Raw genomic sequence first — 16194 nt, 5'->3', positions numbered from 1 at the left:
CGCTGCCCAATGCCACCACGTGGCCCCATCTGACCCCACACCCTATCTCTGAAAGCAACAGCCTCTATCTTAGGACACCTTTGTTGTCATCTTTAGTTGGGGCAGCTCCAAGCTTGGGACACGTGCTGGGGCTTAGAAGCAACATCAAGGTATCTTTAGTCCCCACCTCCCCACTCTTCCCTGCAGCCATTAACACTGCACAGTGCTTGTGGCTATGCGCCTGGTCTGTAATTTCCAGTACTTGGTCCAGAACTGCCCAAAACTGCTCTCCACAACAGGTGCACAGTCCACAGGTCCTCTGGAGAGAGAGGTTCCTAATTGGGAAGTAGAAAGGGAAACAGGTGAGTGGGATACAATTTGGAGACTAAATTAGAGACCAGAAATTGTGAGGTCTACAGGCAATATAAGGAGATAAAACCTGGCACCCACATCACATGAGTGGACCCCAAAGGAGATCCTTGGGGTGCAGTATCCCATCGGGAATGGCAAGTGCTATACCCCACCTCCAGGAGCTTCACCCCCCAGACTAACCCTCCTACTCTAATAACCTTCACCATCCTGAGGATGGAGACACTAGCAAACAACACACAACCCCACCTATTGGATGAGAAGGGAAGCAGGAAAGATACTGATCTCCAACTAAAATAATCCTTGTATTTTCCTTTGAGATTTTTTTTTCTTTTATCTCTCTTTCTTCTCCCACCCTAACTTTCCTAACATTTGTGAAACTAAGTACTATTCATGGATTAGGATACAGAAGACTGGGATGTCTGGACAGTATATTCCAGTTGTGTTGTATATTCTTTTATCTTCTGTTTTTACATTTTTTATTTTTCTTAATTTTTATGTTTGTTTGTTGTACTCTCCCTATTGTCTTCCCACTTACTTATCTCTCCCAAATCTCTTTTTCTCTTTTCTCCTGCTACTAGGCAACTTCTTTAGATTTCTCTTTCACATGTCCTAAGATCTAATAACTCTATAGCCTCACCTCCAGCCTTCTTAACAGCTCATCCTACACCCCAGCCCCAGTCCTCTCTTTGTTTACCATCAGAAACTGTAGACCCTCTTGCAAACACACTGTTTATATTGTAGATAATAATTGAACTCACCATTTCTGTATATTGTGACAAAACTGTAAATGTCTTAAGAGCAGCTATTTGGTTTAAGGCTGTATATTGTTTGCAGTGGGATCTGTTTAATATTGTTCTTCTCAGTAAAGGAGAGGTATTAGAACTCTTCCAGTACACTATAACCCTATAGGGTAAAAACTGAAGATGAAAGATTGGGAGAAACTATACCACTCACATGGACTGTGGAAACAAGCAGGAGTTTCTATCCTCATATCAAATAAAGTAGATTTCAAGCAAAAGCTAATCAAAAGGGATAAAGAAGGATATTTCACACTGCTTAAGGGAATCATACCTCTGGAAGACATACAATTATAAATATATATTCTCCAAACAATTTAACAACTACATTCATCAAACTCTCCTAAATTTCCAGAGTCAAAGAGACCACAACACAATAATATTGGGTGACTTTAACACACCTATTTCACCACTAGATAGATCTCCAAGCAAAAACTAAACAAGGAAACTATAGAACTCAATAATACAATCAATAACTTAGATTTACCAGACATATATAGAATACTTCATCCATCAATTAGTGAATACACTTTCTTCTCAGCAGCACATGGATCCTAAAAATTCCACCAGAAAACTTCTATAACTAATAAATGAATTCAGCAAAGTAGCAGCATACAAAATCAACACCCATAAATCAAAGGCATTTATGTATATCAGTGAAAAATCCTCTAAAAGAGAAATGAGGAAAACTATGCAATTTACAATAGCCTTTAAAAAAAAAAGCTTGGAAATCAATGAAAGAGGTGAAAGATCTCTACAATGAAAAATACAGAACACTATGGGAAGAAATTAAAGAAGACCTTAGAAGATGGAAAAATCTCCTTTGTTCTTGGATAGGTAGAAATAATATTGTCAAAAAGACCATGCTACCAAAATCACTATACAGATTTAATGCAATTATAATCAAAATCCCAATGATATTCTTAATAGAAGTGGAAAAAGCAGTCACGAAACTCATCTGGAAAAATAAGAGACCCAGAATAGCTAAAGTAATTCTTAGCAAGAAGAATGAAGCAGGTGGCATCACTATACCAGACCTTAAACTATATTACAGAACAATAGTAACAAAACCAGCATGATACTGGCACCAAAATAGACTTTTAGACCAATGGTAGAGAATAGAGGACACAGAGACAAACCCACATAAATACAGTTATCTCTTATTAGACAAAGGCACCAAAAAGCATACATCAGAGAAAAGACAGCCTCTTCAACAATCAGTGAGGTGAATAGAAATCCTAAATCTTGGGAGTAAATTTTTACCACTGGCACATCAGATGGAGCACTAATCTCTAGGATATATAAGGAACTCAAATTTAGTAGCAAAAAAAAAAAAAAAAAAGATAACCCAATCAATAAATGGGCTAAGGAATTGAACAAACACTTCTCAGAAGATGATATACCATTGATCCAAATATGTAAAAAATGTTCCACATCTGTAGCAATTAGAGAAATGAAAAGCAAAACTACTCTAAGATTTCATGTCACTCTAGTCCGAATGGCAGCTATTAAGAACACAAACAACAGTAAGTACTGGAGAAAACATGGGGGAAAAGGGAAACTCATACACTGCTGGTGGGACTGCAAATTGGTACAACCAATCTGGAAAGCAGTATAGAGATTCCTTTAGAAAACTTGGAATGAAACCATTCTCTGCTTTGTATGTTAAATTAAAATATCATTTGACCCAGCTATCCCACTCCTCAGTTTATACCTAAAGGACTTAAAAACAGCATAGTACAGTGACACAGCCACATCAATGTTTATACCACCACAATTCACAATAGCTAAACTGTGGAACCAACCTAGATGCCCTTCAATAGATGAATGGATGAAGAAACTGTAATGTATATATGTACACAATGGAATACTACTAAGAATTAAAAGAGAAAAAAATTATGGCATTTGCAGGTAAATGGATGTAGTTGGAGAATATCATGCTAAATGAAGTAAGCCAATGACCCCCCAAAAACAAAGGCTGAATGTTTTCTCAGATTTGTGGATGCTGATCCATAATGGGGGTGAGGGGAGAGCACGGGAGGAGTGGAGGAACTTTGTATAGGGCAAAGGGGAGGGAAATGAATTGAGGGGGAATGGGGGTAAGAAAGATGGTGAAATTAGATGTACAGTGTAACGCTAGTACATATATGTAGACACAAATGGTATAACTTTACTTTGTGTACAACCAGATAAATGAAAAATTGTGCTGTATATTAGTACTATGAATTGAAATGCATTCTGCTGTCATGCATGATAAGTTAAAATAAATAAATAAATAAATAAAAAGAATTACACATTCCTCACTACTTTAAAAGGATCCTGAAAATATTCATTAATAAGTTCATTAGAAGAGAGAGATATTTTGAAAATCATGTTGGTAATTCTGACTTCTACTTCAATGTTTTCAAAGCAATAGCTTTTTTATCGCAATAACAGAAACGTAAATGAAAGTATTTAATATCTGCACTTGTAATTCTATGCTTTGTATATTAAATTAAAATATCATTTGTAATATTTAAGTTCATTTTGAACACCATCTGTAATCAATTTAATATTGTCTCTTTTTTTCCCACAGAGGAGGATATTAGCAAAACTTGAAAAAAAAAAGACCTGTGCATTTTCCCATATAATGGCACAATCTAAATAGATCACCATTTTCTTTACAGACCAGTAAAAGCAAAATCCAGCTGACACTTTGGATTATCATTCATTACCAGGATGTTAACCAATATGGAATAAGACAATCTAAATCTCTAACAAAGTAAAAGTTCCAGAGCAGCAAACAGAACCACAAGAAAGGAATTTAGCAAAGGCATTAATTCACTTGCTACCCATGCTATTCTCTAAACTAAACAATAATCTACATTATGGAGTAAATTTGCTCACTCATAAATTTATTAAGTTGTGTTTACTTATTTCCATTGAGGCATAAATAATGCATTATATGGAAAGCAAAGACAAACAGGACTACTTTCCAAACATCAAAATAAATTTTGTAATTTGAAAAATAGATAACCCAAAATAATTAAAACAAAATAATGCAAAAAAGCATTTAAAGATTTCAATTAAAAGGTACTGGTAATTTATTATTTGCATATACATATGTGTTTTATTTTCTATTCTGATAAATTTAGTATTCTGGAAACATGTCCTTATATTCTTGAACACTTCTGGCAATTAAACAACAATACTATATTTGAAATGCTTTTTGCCAAGTCACAGATTCTGTAGCTCATCAGGTTTGCTTGACCCAGGGAAAGTGAAATGCAACACAATGAACGACAAAAAGTACAATAATTGTGTACAGAAATTTTAAGTTTCTCTCAGCAGTTCTTTCCTTCATAATTTCTGGATTTTACATTGCTAAACTATTGAATTTCATCAAAAGCAATTATGAACACACATCTCACCATGGCACTGGAGAATCTAGGAAAAATTGATCCAGTTTCCAGCTCATTCATGCTGTGCATGAACTCACTCTTTACATTAATTTCTCTGGAGATTGGAAAATTTGTAGCTAACTCTAACCCAACTCAAAAGTTAGCCATAAAACTGGTTTAGAAATGACATGAATTTAAACTCCAATACTTCATTTTAAAAAGAATAATTGAAACGACATTTCTGGAAATTAAGCATTATTGTGTCTTATAAATTCAAACATTTTACAAATTATGAAGTTATCAAATATATAATATTTGAATTGTTCATATATTTGGGGGTAGCTACCAAATGTAACCTTCCCACCTGGCTTCTGATAAACTATAGTTTATTAGTATCCAAAACTTGTATTTTTCTAGGGTAGAGGAGCACGATATATAAAACCTACACAACTGGAAGGGGATTGAATGTAATATTACACATGTCATTGATAGATGATTATGCTATAGATTATGCACACCATGAAAGGGAAGTGGAACTTCTGCCTCCTCACTGGACCTACATGTGGTTGGTCCCCTCATCTTCTGCTTTCTCCAAAGCAAGCAGCAGGTGCATAATTATGTCTGAGTCAGGTCCATGTTGTCCCTTTAAATCAAGCAGCTAAGCAGTACTTATAAATATTATTATTTTTAGAAAGAAATGTGAAATTAATTTGGAAAAGACATAATATTTGCTTCTATATTATTCAAAAGTAACTCATGGTGAAATATTTTAGGAGAAACTGTATGGTGACTACTGTATGCTTACTTACAGACTATGAGAACTTACATAGTAGATATCATGTCATATTTATCAAATAACTTCCACAGTGCCTAACTCATGTATGTCTGGCACAAAGTATAGACTCAATAATTGTTGCAAGAAGAAAAAAAGAAACCAACATTTTTCTTAAAGTAAAGACTCAAATTATTTTGATTAAACAATGTTTATAAATCCATTTAATTAGTAAATATTAAAGATGGGAAAACACCTTATCATTTGACTCATCTAAAAATATATTCTACTAGGACCCTGTCATTGATGGTTATAAAATAATAATGATAATATTAATAAAGCTTTTACATCTATAAATCCAATCAAATTACAAATAGATGACATTCTAAAATTCATACTGAAAATATGGTAATCTGGGAAGTTATTTTTAATAATTGATTTTACAGATACTGTTGATACCCAAATAAATGGCAAACAAAGCACACAATTATACCATTTCATTAAAAATCCAAGTATAATTTTTCCTGTTAGCAAGAAATCTGTTAGACCAATTTAGCAAGAATTCTGATACCCTTTGTTTCCTCTTGTAATTTCCCATCCCCTGACCTCCTCACTACATGTCCCCACTCATCCTTGGGGTCTGTGGAGTTGAGTCCAGTTCTGCCCCCTGGCTGCAATTCACTGGACACTTATTTCAATAACCCTGAATGAAGTTTTCCTCACTGTTTTAAAAGTGTCAGAATTTTTTTTTCTTTTACAGTTATGGTGCCAGCATTTTCACAGGGTCCCTAACATTGCACATAGGACCCAAGGGTTCACATTTGAAGACACATTTTCACTCAGCCTGATGGATACTGGATCCCATGTGAGTGGACTCCTCCTCTGGAGGACAATTCACTGAAACAGTGAGGGCAGATTTTCAGCCTCAAGATTCCTGAAATCCTACAGGCTATAAGCTTCACTAATTCTGTCTGCTTCCTTTCTTATTAGCATGACATTACTTAGGATGATCTGTGGCTTATTCTTCCAGCTGCTGCTATAATAAAATACTGTGGAGTAGATATCTTGTAAACAATAGGAAATTATTTCTCAGAGTTATGGAGAGCGGGAAATCCAAGGTCAAGCTGCAGGCAGATTTGGAGTATGTTCCTCATAGACAGTGTCTTCCAGCTGTATTCCCACGAAGCGAAAGGAGTGAGCAAGTTTCCTTAGGCCTCCTTTATAGGCACTAATCTCAGGCTCTAATCATTTTTCCAGAATCCCACTTTAACACCTTCATTTTGGAGACCGGGATTACAACACGTGAATTTTGAACAAACGTTCAGACCAGAGCAGTTTGGAACTTCAGTAGTTCCCCCAAATTGGGTCCTCCAAGACCTCCGCTTTCCCTTTCCTGTAGTCTTCTTCCCCCTTGACCTTCCCTTCAGTTCCTGAACCCTTTGAGGTGTGGCATCTTGGATCCCAGGGAGCTTCTCTTCTCCTTCTAGCCCAACAGCCCCCAGAATCACTTGACCTTTGCCCCCTGTCTTCTTCTGTGTCTCTCAAGGGAATCAGGGACTCCAAAAGCAGCTACATATCAGAGCAAAAGAAATCACTAAATATCTTCTTCACATACATTAGTAAAATGCATTATCCCACATATTGAGCAAATAATCTATTTTTTTATCTATCACAAACACAATTCACTTAAAAATATAAAATCAAGTTAAAATGATAGTCAACTATTTTTTTTTTAACTCAGTGACTTTTGTATTACTCTGATTACATGACTCATGGCTAATCTTTCTGAGTAGAAGCTATATAGTCTCTGTTTGTGTCTATTTCTAAGTTATACAAGTTTACATGTTATAAATATGTGAGTTGTTCTACTTCTGGATACTTTTACCAAATTAATTCATAAAATCCCATGTAGGAGCTCTATTCAAATTGTTTTAGAGATAAATAAGCATTTATATAAATTAAATATTTCTAAAACTCCCAGAAATATGGAAACTAACCCAAATGATCTTCAAATTCACATGAATGGCATATGTTTTTGGAAAATAAAACTAGCTTAGTATTATTGGTTCAATAAAATTGGATAAATCTTTTGAATTATCAACATCAAATGTGATAAAAGCAAACAATTTTATTCTACTTGGGTTTACTATTCAAACAAGGTAACATTACATCTACCACATGTTCAAGATCATAAAAATTGTAAATTCAACCTAAAAGCAGTATATAGGTAAAGATGCAGTTAATAAGAGAGTCACTTATGCATATCAGCATATCAGCATATCAAGTGCAGGAATAAACAGCAAACAAATAACCCTATGTTTGGGTTTTTGCTTTTGTGTTACTTGCTTAATATGGTTGTACTATAAATGTGGGTTAAAAAAAAACTGAAATGATAGCTAGCTTTCTTAAATGATATAAATGTTCTGCTTCAAAATAGTTTCCAAAATATTTTTGTAACTTGTAACCCTAGACTTATGCTAAATTAAGTAATAGATATCCATTAAATCTCAAAATGATTTCTAAGTAAGATAAAGTACTGAAGCATTAATTGCCAAGCATAATTTTAAGATTGTATACTTTTGGCTTCTTATGTTTATACAGTACAAGGGACCAAATATACTGAAGTGTGTTAATAAGAATATTCTTTCTGCCACATTGAAAAATTTTACTTTGAGAAAGTATATCCCTATAAAAATCATAAAATAGTATCTTCATTGAATTTTCTAGTCTGCTGTAGAATTCTGATATGTGAAAGACAAATCGCAATGGTATGTATATTCGCTAGTTTTGATTATAAAAGGAATGTTACTAATAGTTAAAAACTATAATTAATGTGTACAAATGAAACTATTAAAATAAAAAGGCTACAAGGGAAATTGTTTTGCATGAAAACTATATAGGATGTGGTTTTGTTAAGGGGAAAAGAGAATGATTTTTCTTCAAGTAAAATGGAACATTGTTCTATAAGAGGACATATGGAACAATTTTGAATAGAAATCATTGTTGAAATTTGGAGAAATGGATCTTGGGAATGGTATCTTAACTTGTGTGTTCAAAGCTGACTAAGATTAATGGATTGATTGTCATTTTGTGGATTAGTTTCTGTGTCCTCTATTCTGTACCACTCGCTAACCCACAAAACTACAATTATCTTATATTAGACAAAGGTGCTAAAAAACATGTATTGGAGAAAAGATAGCTTCTTCAACAAATGGTTCTGGGAAAACTGGAAATCCATATGCAACAAAATGATATTAAACCCCTATCTCTGACCATGCATAAAACTCAACTTAAAATGGATCAAGGATTTGGGAATACAAACAGAGACCCTGCATCTAATAGAAGAAAAAATAGGCCCTAATCTCCATTGTGTGAGATTAGGCTCCAACTTCCTTAATAAGAACTCCTGTGGCACAAGAATTAAAATCAAGACTCAATAAATGGGATGGACTCAAACTAAAAAATTTCTTCTCAGCAAAAGAAACAATCTATGAGGTGAATAGATAGCCTACATCTTGGGAGCAAATTTTGACCCCTCACACATCAGATAGAGCACTAGTCTCTAGGGTATATAAAGAACTCAAAAAAACTAAACACCAAAAAAAACCCCACAAATAACCCAATCAATAAATGGGCCAAGGACCTGAACAGACACTTCTCAGAAGAGGATATATGATTAATCAACAAATATATAAAAAAATGTTCATCATCACTAGCAATTAGAGAAATGTGAATCAAAACCACTTCTAACATTTCAACTCACTCCAGTCAGAATGACAGCTATTATGCATACAAAGAACAATAATTGTTAGCAAGGATGTGGGGAAAAAGGCACACTCATACACTGCTGGTGGAACTGCAGATTGGTACAGCCAATACGGAAAGCAGTATGGAGATTCCTTGGGAAATTGGGAATAGAACCACCATTTGATCCAGCTATTCCTCTCCTCTGTCTATACCCCAAAGACTTAAAAACAGCATACTACAGGGACACAGCCACATCAATGTTTATAGCAGCACAATTCACAATAGCTAAACTGTGGAGCCAATCTAGATGCCCTTCAGTGGATGAGTGGATTAAAAAAATGCAGCATATATACACAATGTAATATTACTCAGCAATAAGAGAGAATAAAATCATGACCTTTGCAGATAAATGGATGGAGTTAGAGAAGATAATGCTAAGTGAAGCAAGCCAATCCCAAAAAACCAAAGGCCTAATGTTTTCTTTGATATAAGGAGGCTGATTCATAGTAGAATAGAGAGAGGGAGTATGGGAAGAATAGACACACTCTAGATAGGGCAGAGGGGTGGCAGGGGAAGGAGGGAGCATGGGGTAATTAATGACGGTGAAATGTGATGATCATTATTATCCAAAGTACAGGTATGAACACATGAATTGGTGTGAGTATACTTTGTATACAACCAGAGATATGAAAAATGGTGCTCTATATGTGTAATAAGATGTGTAATGCATTCCATTGTCATATATAAATTTTAAAAAAAGAAGAAGTAGAAAGAATCATCTGTTGTTACCATCAGCTTGGGACTGTTCAGCATATCTAAAAAGCTCAGAAATTCACCCTCTGGCTTCCAGGTCCCATTACTGGATGGATTCTTGATGACCCCTTTTTAGGTAATAATGTCACCTAATAAGGTCAAACTGTATCAAATGTATATTCAGTGATTTGTTCAATAAATAAACAAGATAAAAAATATTGGATTGATTGATCAATTAATTGATAGCTTTATTTTTTTATGGTTTAGGAATTGAATGCAGAGTCTGGTACATGTGAAGTATCTGTTCTACCAGTGATTTACATCCCAGCCCCCAAAATGAACTTTAATATAAAAAGTACATTCATATAAAACTGTCTCTAAGACACATGGAAAGGACCATGACAGGTATCTGTGATACAGGTTTCTGATGGAATTGCTTAAGTGGCTTTGAGATTATATCACTGGACTAAGTATATCTAGAACATTGATGGAGAAACTGAGGTATTCACTAAATTGCTATCCAAGTTCAAGCAAAGCAAGAATTAAGTATATGAGACCAAATAACCCGACAAAGAGTGATTGTCTCATCTCATGACTTGCGCTTGCTGATTTTTTTTTAATGTTCTTTTTTCCACATTTAAGAAATTCCTTTCTCTCCTCCTTAAGCTACCGTAGTTTACAGGAACTTAGTAAATTATACTTTTGTAAATATAAATCAAATCTTTATATTACTCCTTGATTAATTCTTCCAAAATTAGGAACTCTAGGTTTCCATATTTTCATGGTAACATAATTACTTGCATCAGATCAATAAGAATCTTTCCAATATGGCAGGACATCTTTGGATACACTGATTATATAACTAAGGCTCAGACTCTGTGTATCATACTTGAGAATGATGTACACAGAACAGGTGTAACTGGTTGATTTATAATAAGATGGGCTATATAGAAATAAGGCTGACAAAGCCTTGAATATACTGGTCTGTTACCTATCATAATTCTGGGCCTCATACATGTGTAAGAAAGTTCACTTCCTGGAAGGTTTAGGGAACTGAGGATATTTGAGTAAGCTTCAGGAGAGTTTGCCCAAATCTGTTATTATTGCAGAAGACTGGTAGCAAGTTCTTGGCTTGGCATCTAGCCTCAATAGACATTTAAAGTATAACCATTTTTTTAATGAAAAGTTCCAGCAAAGCAAGTTTTAAAAGGCTAATTGGATCAATAACAATTTTTGCTGCATGTATATAAACAGGCTAAACCTAATAATGCAATACTTAGTTTATAAAACAGATTATCAAAAAAGGAGGTGACCATAGAAAGAAATGTTATGCTTCAATGGAAAACCACAGCACACCCTTTGTCATTATAGTGCTATTTTTTTGTCTTCAAGTAATTGGGCTAGATACTACCATCTTAGATATTTTGTCAGTTCTTACCAAATTTTCAACTTTGGTAGCTCTCCCTAATATCTCACTATTAATCCCAAGAAGCATTTTCATGTTTCCCCACTTCCCTGACTTGGTGTCCTGCCCAGATCCTTATTGGGAGGCTTTCCCCATAGGATCTAAAGAAGCCTGCAAGCTGATGGTGGAGGACAGATTGTAATCTCTGGGCCCAGAGCAGCTGCTCTGTCAGCTACTTAGGAATCTTTGAACATCTACACCTCTATACCTTTCCTGATTATCCTAAAAGGTTCAGCTAGACCTTCAAAAATGCAATGTGTCTTCCGTCCTTGAACAAGGAGGCTGCTTGACAAACACTTTCTCCTTGAACAACCTTTAGGAAGGAATTTTCTTTCTTTCTTTCTTTCTTTCTTTCTTTCTTTCTTTCTTTCTTTCTTTCTTTCTTTCTTTCTTTCTTTCTTCTCCTTCTCTCTCTCTCTCTCTCTCTCTCTCTCTCTCTCTCTCTCTCTCTGACAAAGTCTTGGCTTTGGGTTCCATCCTTACTGGGCCTGAATAACCCTGTTGCAGTGAAACTCCTGCTAAATCCTATTTTGATTTTGATAATTCACCACCCTTGCTATCTCATCAACTCTGTCCGATCAAATTCTTGGTCCCCCACCTTTCCTATCTGATCACTCTGGCCTGTGTCAGCAAGAATCCTTACAGGTTGCTTTAGCAAAGGTCCTTCTATCCTTGATGTTTCCTCTTAGCAGTTTTCCGCCCACCCTTCTCCCTTCCCCGGCTATGTTTGGTCCTAAACCTGCCCTTGTCCTTGCTGTGAATGGAGCTGGAGCCCACCTCTCTCCCCTATTGCCTGTGGCTTTCCCCCTGTCTAGTCTTTAATAAAGCCATCTTTGTTGCTTTAACAAGTCTCAGAATGAATTTTCTTCAACAAAATTTTCAGGTGTGTTCTACATGCATACCACTTTACCACTTCAGCCTAAAGAAATGACACAGTTTGAATGAAATCAAAAGAAAATTCAAAGAAATATAAAAAAAAAAGAAGATACAGAGGAACCAACAAGGGAAAACAAATGCAAACAAAACAAATCTTTACTTGGAAGGCCACCAAAAAAAATGGAATTTCCATTGGTTTTCTCTGAGGCAACTTCCACTTGTGCAGAAACAAAATGCTTTTTATTGGAAAGAAACTAGCCTTATCCTTAGCCTTGGGTTTGAATTCTGTATTGAAGGAAGTCAAGCTGAACAAACTAAGGACTGCCCTCTTGGACTCCTGACTAGCTGCCAGACTCCATCATGCATCTGACAACAGAATTTGGTAACTCTGTGCCGCAGTCCGGCTGCAGCAAAATAATCGGGGGGTGACGAATAACTTGTGTACGTTGATACAGCAGGAGTAGGAGCCGTTTATTGCAGGACAGGAGCAGTATTTATACATTCCACACAGCTTATCTAATTAGCATAAACTAGATACATCAGTCAACCAATCAGGAATCTCCACACTTAATGGCTTGTTTTTGTTACTTCTCAAACCACTCCCTCTGGCATTTTGCCAGGCACCATCCAGACTTGTTTACGAACTCTAACATTCCCCTGGCAAAATGCCAGGTGTTATTTTGACTTGTTTACAGACTCTAACATTTCCCCCTTTTGTTTAATTTAAATAACGACTATAGTGGTTTTTACAGAAACACCATAAATAACCTGCTACAAACAGAAAGGGAGGATACAAAATGCCACAATACCAAGCCACTTGATGGCTCCATGCAAGAAGCCCTTGGAAAAATTATACCAGCAATGACACTGTTTGCAAAGATACCGAGTTACAATTTGTTGTAGATTACAGTTTGTTGTCTCAGTCCAGGTAAAGTAGTGTCTCAATAGATTAACTCACAGTCCAGGTAAATCACAGTCCAGGTAAGTTCTGCAGGCAGCTAGCTTGATCCGAAGTCTCGTCTGTTTCTCAGCCGAAGTCTCGTCCGGTTTTCAGCAACACTGGAAATTCTTCCACCTTGGTCTTTACCGGCACTGGGACGAAGGCAGGAACTCCGGATGGCTAAAGAAAATCCTGTAGCATTCTACTAAGAAAACAACCTTCTGAACAATTTAGTACATTATCTCAAGGTTTTTTTGCATTTGAAATAAGCATTAATAGTGCTCATTACTCATCAGCTTCCAGGTGTGGGAGAACCATTGTAGCTTAGTTATTGGCATTGAAAATGACCAAACATCAGGGACACCAGTAGCGTCTTCTGCTGGCTGTAGTGCCTGGGCAGCCCCAGATGGCCCTGGGGAGTGTCCCGGACTCAAACTGCTACTGGGCACAGGGAGCAAGAGCCTGCGAGACTGTGCCTCCAGGTCAGGTCTAGATTTGGGCTCGCGGCAGTGGAAGAGCCAGCTCTCCGGCCAGGAGGCGGGGAAGGGCCAGTCGCCGCCGCCTCTTGGAAAATCCTTGCTGCGCTGTGACCGGCTTGCACACTCGGCAGCCGCCTCTCCGCTTCACGCACCCTCCGGTAACGAAAAGTATTTAGTAATAGCCTTTTGCTGCAACTTTTTTTCTGATAATCTTTCTTCTTCTGAACTTTCTTTTTCTTTCTGACTAGAGTTCCTGGGCTCTTATCAACACATGCCCTAACTATTCTTGGTTCCACTGGGGTGCCTTCTTCCCTTAGTAATTTACTTCTCACCCCTTCCATATTTTCATCACAAAGACAATACAATACACTGAGACAAAACAAGACACAAACATACTGTATCAATCTTCTCCATTTTCTCGAAATGGCCATTTTTCCTCTCGCCCTATGTGCCTAGGGACGAGCAGATTTGCTCCCGTCCTATCTATGGACGGGCAGCTTTTTTTTCGTCACTTACCCCCGAGTGTCCCGGGGCTCCCTGTAACGGGCCACCATCTGCCGGAGCCCGGCTGGCTGGGCAAAATAAGCGGAGGGGTGACGAATAACTTGTGTATTTGATACAGCAGGAGTAGGAGCCGTTTATTGCAGGACAGGAGCAGTATTTATACATTCCACACAGCTTATCTAATTAGCATAAACTAGATACATCAGTCAACCAATCAGGAATCTCCACACTTAATGGCTTGTTTTTGTTACTTCTCAAACCACTCCCTCTGGCATTTTGCCAGGCACCATCCAGACTTGTTTACGAACTCTAACATTCCCCTGGCAAAATGCCAGGTGTTATTTTGACTTGTTTACAGACTCTAACAACTCTGCATCTCCTTCTTTGCCCTACAGCCCATTCTAAACCAAATCCAGCTGACGGACCCTTTGCTCAGTGCTCCCGTAGATCCAGGTTGAAGACTAGAATCCATGCTCATACCCTTGCTACTGCGCTTGGTTAGAATGCAGCATGAAATAAGCAACAAACATGTCCCAGAGCATATTTTGGCTCACTCCAAAAAATGTTTACAACCAATACACACAAACTAATTGAATATGAGATATTCCTAAGGGACATGCTAAATAAACTAAATAGTGATATTTATTGCCTCCATTTCTTTCACTCATTGGCAAAAAAAAAGGTTCATTAACTTGTTCAAGCCAATAGTTTACTATTTAGTAGTAAGTCCTTCCACAGGTGTGTTAAGTTTTAACCACCTCTGTTATCCATCAAAGGAAAAGAAGATTTTCTCTTTTAATATCTGGAATACTTAGCTCAGTTCAGAGCCTGGATTATTTAAAGCTGACTGATTGGAATGCTAAGGTTTCTGCATCCAATACTCTTTTCTTTAAAAAACAAGAAAATGCAAAGAACACCAAAGCTAAATAGATAGAGAAAAGCAGCTGTTCCATGATAAATGAAGTAGGTTATTACTAGCATGATAAAAGTTAAGAAATCATAAAGGGTTCTCTACAGGTGCTAATTTTACTACTTGAATGAAATTAATAAGACTCTATAAAACAGCAGGAGATCCTTAGATTACACTAGTAATCAGCAAGAAAATTTATTGTGGTTTTACGAAGCATAAAATGTTTGTGTAATATATGCAAAAGTGGTACTTTATTCTCTGCAGTGAACAATTCTCAGTCCTTATAATAGAAAAATATTTAGTAGTTTGACACCTCTTGAGGCATAGTTTTTAAAAGTTATTCAAGTGTGATTAATTTGATTCAATACAAAATAACAATGCAGCAATGCTGAGTCACTTAGAAGCGTCTTATACATTGTGTATAATGACATACATATGGGAAAAATGCAAAAAGACACATATTGCCACCTTGAGGTACAGGCCAAAGTCTAGAATAACCAGAGCACAAAGCTGTGTTTCAGAAAATATTCATTCAATAATACTGGAGAAAAATTATTAGAAATGAACTATGCAGAATTGATCTGAAACCAGAAGAAAATGTTAAGAAAGCTAAATGGTATTTATAATATAATGATTTCAAAGGGAACTAAAGCAGATATTAACTAGATTTTGGACTATAAACATTAGAATCCACATTTTACATTTAACGTAATTTCATATTGCTGGAAAAATAATATGCATTTGAAACTAAGGTCTTTTTCTCTACACTTTCCTTGATCCAATATATTTGGTCTATTCATATGTTCCTTGGATTTTACACATTTAATCTTTGGAGAATAGATGGAGAGGAATTTATGAAAATGTTAACATAATTATATACCCAATTCAATGCTTAGAAAATTCTGTGTGGTGATTTTTGCAAAGTCCCTGTTACAATGTGAATATGAAGTATCCCCAAAGGCTCATGTCCCTAATAAAGGATTGGTCTCCAATATAGCAATGTTCAGATTATGGGCTTTGGGGAAGTGATTGGATTATGAGAGCTCTGACCTGATTAGTGGATTAATGCATTGATAATTGAACAGACTACTGGAATGCAGGACTAGCTGGAGGAAGGCTGGAAGGGTCTTTCTTATCTCTGGCCTTTCTCTCTCTCTCTCTCTCTGTTCCGCCCCTGCCCCCCGCCCCCCCTCCCTCCACCTCTCCCTACAGCTGACTGA

General features: G+C 36.5%; 1 pseudogene; it reads left to right on the top strand.

The window, feature by feature from the left end:
* The first annotated feature begins 214 nt into the window (after positions 1–214).
* Positions 215–16194, top strand: part of LOC107136584 — a 57144-nt pseudogene continuing 41164 nt past the window's right edge.

Source organism: Marmota marmota, unplaced genomic scaffold, assembly GCF_001458135.2.
Source record: "Marmota marmota marmota unplaced genomic scaffold, marMar, whole genome shotgun sequence".
NCBI lineage: Eukaryota > Metazoa > Chordata > Mammalia > Rodentia > Sciuridae > Marmota > Marmota marmota.
The sequence above is the reverse complement of the archived record's forward strand: the minus strand, read 5'-3'. Positions and strand labels throughout refer to the sequence as shown.